The 5,865-nt window shown below is 35.9% G+C and overlaps 1 long non-coding RNA gene across 1 annotated transcript; it reads right to left on the reverse strand.

Moving 5' to 3' along the window:
- Window positions 1-774: 774 nt before the first annotated feature.
- LOC138760080 (uncharacterized) lies at window positions 775-2,851 on the reverse strand. The gene is made up of 3 exons (XR_011355384.1): window positions 2,654-2,851; window positions 1,903-2,015; window positions 775-1,438 (listed from the first exon to the last, which is right to left on the reverse strand). It is a non-coding gene; the product is annotated as an uncharacterized lncRNA (long non-coding RNA).
- Between the last annotated feature and the right edge of the window lie 3,014 nt (window positions 2,852-5,865).

The following is a 5,865-nucleotide window of genomic DNA, read 5'->3' on the forward strand; positions in this document are numbered from 1 at the left end:
CAGGCAGACACGGTTGCAGCGGTTGCAGGGGAAAATTGGTTGGTTGGGGTTGGGTGTTGGGTTTTTCCTCCTTTGCCTTTTGTCAGTGAGGTGGGCTCTGCAGTCTTCTTCAAAGGAGGTTGCTGCCCGCCAAACTGTGAGGCACCAAGATGCACGGTTTGAGGCGATATCAGCCCACTGGCGGTGGTCAATGTGACAGGCACCAAGAGATTTCTTTATGCAGTCCTTGTACCTTTTCTTTGGTGCACCTCTGTCACGGTGGCCAGTGGAGAGCTCGCCATATAACACGATCTTGGGAAGGCGATGGTCCTCCATTCTGGAGACGTGACCCACCCAGCGCAGCTGGATCTTCAGCAGTGTGGACTCAATGCTGTTGACCTCTGCCATCTCGAGTACTTCGACATTAGGGATGAAAGCGCTCCAATGAATGTTGAGGATGGAGCGGAGACAACGCTGGTGGTAGCGTTCTAGGAGCCGTAGGTGATGCCGGTAGAGGACCCATGATTCGGAGCCGAACAGGAGTGTGGGTATGACAACGGCTCTGTATACGCTTATCTTTGTGATAATAAATAGTAAAGAAAAAAAAATACAAAAAAGATATAAACTACTTTTTTTTTTAAAAATGAAACCCTCCCTTACTAACTCCAATAACTAAAACCTAAATCTAAAATGTATGATAACATAACTATATATTAATTTGGATTGCTTCAGATGACACTGTCTTGGGTAAACTTATACCTCTCATTTTGTTCATTTTAGATTGGTCACAGTGTTTGAGCTACCGAAAGAAAATAGACACACACACCGAGAGCAGTTCAGTTTATACAAATGTTTATTACAAATTCAAAAGCTGATTTCACACTACAATGTGCAAGCCCTTCCCAACTATACTTATCAATGCTTGGACTGGTCCCAATTTCCGAAGCGAGGCAATGAATGCACACTTGTAGTTGGTTGTCAGAGCGCCGGTAGCAGCTTCTCCACCTCCCCTGACCGGAACGTTGGCTGGACTCCAGAAGTTCTTCTTGCTGAGAGATGTTGCCACCTCTCAGAGAGTCTCTCACTTCAGCAGCGGGACCTTGCCTTATATTACCCAAAAACTGCTTACCCAACCACCTATTCCCAGCACAGCAAGAAAGACAAGCAAGCAAGCCAGCATGCTAGATCAATTAACGAACAACACAATTTTCAGCCTATCACTTCCAATACAATGGTTTATTCTACATCAAGGCTAGGCTCTGACAGTCTGACCAAAACAAGCAGGAAGATTAAATGTTCTCGGTACACAGATGTCCTTTCTTCAGATAACAGCATCTCTGGCCCCTCGGTAGAATTTTGCTTATGTCTGCTGATTCTAAAAACAATTAGGTTCTCAGCCTTGCAGAACCCAAAGCTGCAAGTTTTTAAAAAATGGTTCTCAGCTCTGCAGAACCAAGAGCTGGAAATTAAGAAAAAAACAGGTTAAAAAATAGGTTAGAATCTTCCAATACAGACACTCAATGATGTGAAGAAGAACATTTTTCCAAAGAATTAGGGAAAACTTCACTGGTTTGGAGAATTCAAAACAAAGAAAATAAAATTAGAATTTGAATCTCATTATTTTGGCATACGGGGTCCAAACTTGTAAAAATACAGAATATTTTCCCTTTATATTGTAATTTTTTTTTAAAGGAATACAACTTTAAATCTCTTTATGTGCCACCTTCCTAGTGTTGATGAAAACATCTGATTTCTGAGTATCAGCAATACATTTCCTTGCTATTTACCAAAACTAATTTTACAAATTTGAATTGAAAATCTGACAAAGAAAATTTAGGATTATTTCTCAAAGTTTCCCAACAATAATAATTCTGGATATAATAGAAAAACAACACTGGTAATTCATTATAAAATCTTACTTACATAAATCCAAAGTGGTTTAACTTTTGAACAAAACCATGAAGAATGAACAACTTCTTTTCCACATCTAAAACATTGGTTCGATGTATCCGATCTCCAAGTATTCAATTTTTGAGCTGTAAAATACAATAGATAAAAAAATATATATAAAATGAAGTAATCTATACCTTGCATTAATAGTTTTACACATAGCTTTACATAAGTCTTGTTATGTTTAAATTTTGTTCCCATCTTTCCTTTGAATTAAACAAATTTAATTTAGGTGCTTTTTCTTGTAACAACATATGCTATTGAAATTAATTTTTTAAAATGTTCCATTGACAATTATCTATTCTAATTCTGAGATTTAAAAAATATCATTTGATCCTAATCTCTCTTAAATAGGCTATCAATTGAAAATAACAAAATAGTGTGTTTTGAAGAATATTGTACTTAATTTTTAATTGATCAAATGACATCAATCTACCATTATCATAACAATCTCCCAATTTAGAAATTCCTCTATTCCAAATATTCAATAAAAGTTATCTTTTGGGAAAAAAAAATTGAGAGGATTGATGGTGTTTTTAATGATAAAAGATGCAGTTTTAACTTTTCTCCCAGAGCCATCTTTACAGTGCACTGCAAAGAGAGCTCTGGAGGAAGATCCCTCCATTGGGTCGTCACTGGCAGATCCAGAACCAACTTCACACAACAAGGTAGGCCGACCCTCTCTTTTTTACTTCTTTCTTAATTTTTTTTAAATTGGTGTTACCTTTGTAGATTTTTCTTTTTTTTGATGACATCTTTTTTTTTCTTCTGTTAATCACTTTAAAATTAAAACAGTTTTTATAAAGTAAATTTTTTTCAATATGCACTTTTTTTCAGTAAATCCCACCGGGTAGGTTGCATGGTGCTCCTCACAGCATCACGTGACATCCCCAAATCAAGTAAATTTCATGGGAGTGTGGGAACCAGGGACCTGGTGAGTGAAAAGGAGAGTAAGAATGTAGGCTTTGATTGATGGAAGTGAGCACGGGAATCCATATCTGATGAGCTAAAAAGCACACCATCAGGCTTTCTGAGCAGTCACATTTATTATTGTAATAATTCTCTGTCCTTGCTCCTATTAGTGCTGCATTGATTCATACAATATGGTAGTGTGACCGATAGTAGTCAACTTGTTAGTGAAAATGATGAAGCCGAGTATCTTTAAAACAGCACACCATTCCTTGATGCCAATACCATTCTCTTAATTTGTTCTGTCTTAAGCTGCCATGCTAGAATTTTGTGCGTTTTTTCCCCTAGTTCATAATATTTCTGTTTTGTCTTCATTATGTTCTTCTCCACCTTATATGTTTGTAGTGTTTCATATTTTATTTTTTTTTATCTGCCAATTCTCTTCTTTTAGTTGTGTCTTCCTTCATTGCTAATTCTTTTTCTATATTTGCTATTTCCCTTTCCAACTGCTCTGTTTCCTGATTGTAGTCCTTCTTCATCTTGGTTACATAACTTATTATTTGCCCTCTGATGAACGCTTTCATTGCATCCCATAGTATCAACTTATCTTTCACTGATTCCGTATTTATTTCAAAGTACATTTTAATTTGTCTTTCAATTAATTCTCTAAAATCCTGCCTTTTAAGTAAGTAGCATGGAATTTAATCTCCATCTATACATTCTTGGAGGGATGTCCTCTAACTCTATTGTCAATAACAAGGGTGAGTGGTCCGATAATATTCTACTTTATATTCTGTTTTTCTTACTCTGTCTTGCATACGAGCTGATAACAGGAATAGGTCTATTCTTGAGTATGTTTTATGTCTACCCGAATAATATGAATATTCCTTTTCCTTTGGGTGTTGTTTCCTCCATATATCCAAAAGTTGCATTTCTTGCATCGATTTAATTATAAATTTGGTTACTTTGTTCTTTCTGTTAATTTTTTTCCCAGTTTTATCCATGTTTGAATCCAAATTAAGGTTGAAATCCCCTCCTATTAGTATGGTCCCTTGCGTGTCTGCTATCTTCAAAAAAATATCTTGCATAAACTTTTGATCTTCTTCGTTAGGTGAATATACATTGAGTAGATTCCAAAACTTTGAATATATCTGACATTTTATCATTACATATCTCCCTGCTGGATCTATTATTTCCTCTTCTATTTTAATTGGTACATTTTTACTGATTAATATAGCTACTCCTCTAGCTTTTGAATTATACGACACTGCTGTTACATGTCCTACCCAATCTCTCTTTAATTTCTTGTGCTCCATTTCAGTTAAATGTGTTTCTTGCACAAATGCTATATCAATTTTTTCTTTTTTCAGTAAATTTAGCAGTTTCTTCCTTTTGATTTGGTTATTTATTCCGTTAATATTTAAAGTCATATAGTTCAACGTAGCCATTTCATACTTTGTTTATCTTTCCTTTCCATTTCCTCATCATCACCTTTCCTTCTTATCCATTTCTGCTTTCTTGTTTTGAACACTTTATAAGACAACATTTCTAAAACATCAAACATTTCCCTTATTCTCCTATCTAAAATTTCTTTAACCCCACTATCCCCTCCCCTTCCTGAGTTGCCCTTTATCCCTTTTCGGGCAACCACATCTCCCCTCTCCATTTGGATTTGCGAATTCACTTGCAAGTGTCAACTGATTTCGCAGTGACCGTAACTCCTCCCCACCCAGCACCCCCCAGAAAAGATTTTAATTTTCATATATCACAAAGGTCACTCTCTTAATTCCCTCCTTACTTCCTCTCTTCCCTTTCTTTCCCTTATTAATTCTTATCTATACTCTATATATTTTCCTTTAAACACGGATACACTCATGTACACACATATATACATACACACACACACACACACACACACATATATATATATATATATACCCATATACACACATACATATAGTTCGTGGTCATTTTTACTCTCGTTACATGTCTTCATCTCTCTGTCTGTTTTGTAGTTGTTCTGCAAATTTTCGTGCTTCCTCCGGAATTGAGAATAGTCTGTTTTGTTGCCATGGAATAACTATTTTAAGTACCGCTGGGTACTTTAGCATAAATTTATATCCTTTTTTCCATAGGATCGCTTTTGCTGTATTGAACTCCTTTCTCTTCTTCAGGAGTTCAAAACTTATGTCTGGATAGAAAAAAATTTTTTGACCTTTGTATTCCAGTGGCTTTTTGTCTTCTCTTATTTTCTTCATTGATTTCTCCAATATATTTTCTCTTGTTGTATATCTTAGGAATTTTACTAAAATGGATCTTGGTTTTTGTTGTGGCTGTGGTTTCGGGGCTAATGTTCTATGTGCCCTTTATATTTCCATTTCTTCCTGTAATTCTGGTCTTCCTAGGACCCTGGGGATCCAATCTTTTATAAATTCTCTCATATTCTTGCCTTCTACATCTTCCTTAAGGCCCACTATCTTTATATTATTTCTTCTATTATAATTTTCCATTATATCTATCTTCTGAGCTAACAGCTCTTGTGTCTCTTTAACTTTTTTATTAGATTCTTCTAATTTCTTTTTAAAGTCCTCTACTTCCATTTCTACGGCTGTTTCTCGTTCTCCACCTTGTCCACTCTTTTTCCTATATCTGACATGACCATCTCTAATCTATTCATTTTTTCTTCTGTACTTTTAATTCTTCTTTTTATTTCACTAAATTCTTGTGATTGCCATTCTTTTACTGATTCCATATATTCTTTAAAAAAAAATATCCATTGTCTTGCCTTTCCCTTCTTCTTCCATTTCTCTATTTTCTTCTTCTTCTTCTTCCTCTGGGTTGGTCATCTGTTGTTTCCTTGTTTTCTTTTTACTCTCTTCTTTCTTGTTCTCATTGTTTTCTATGTTCTCTTCCTGTTGTTGTGTTGTAGCTGTCATTCTCAGCTGTGGAGATTGACTCCTCAGCTGGTCCCCCCTCCCGTCAGTGTTTTTTTGTCATGCGCATCGCGACTCCTCGCGCATGCGCGGT

The sequence above is a fragment of the Narcine bancroftii genome, chromosome 4 (assembly GCF_036971445.1).
Source record: "Narcine bancroftii isolate sNarBan1 chromosome 4, sNarBan1.hap1, whole genome shotgun sequence".
Taxonomy (NCBI): domain Eukaryota; kingdom Metazoa; phylum Chordata; class Chondrichthyes; order Torpediniformes; family Narcinidae; genus Narcine; species Narcine bancroftii.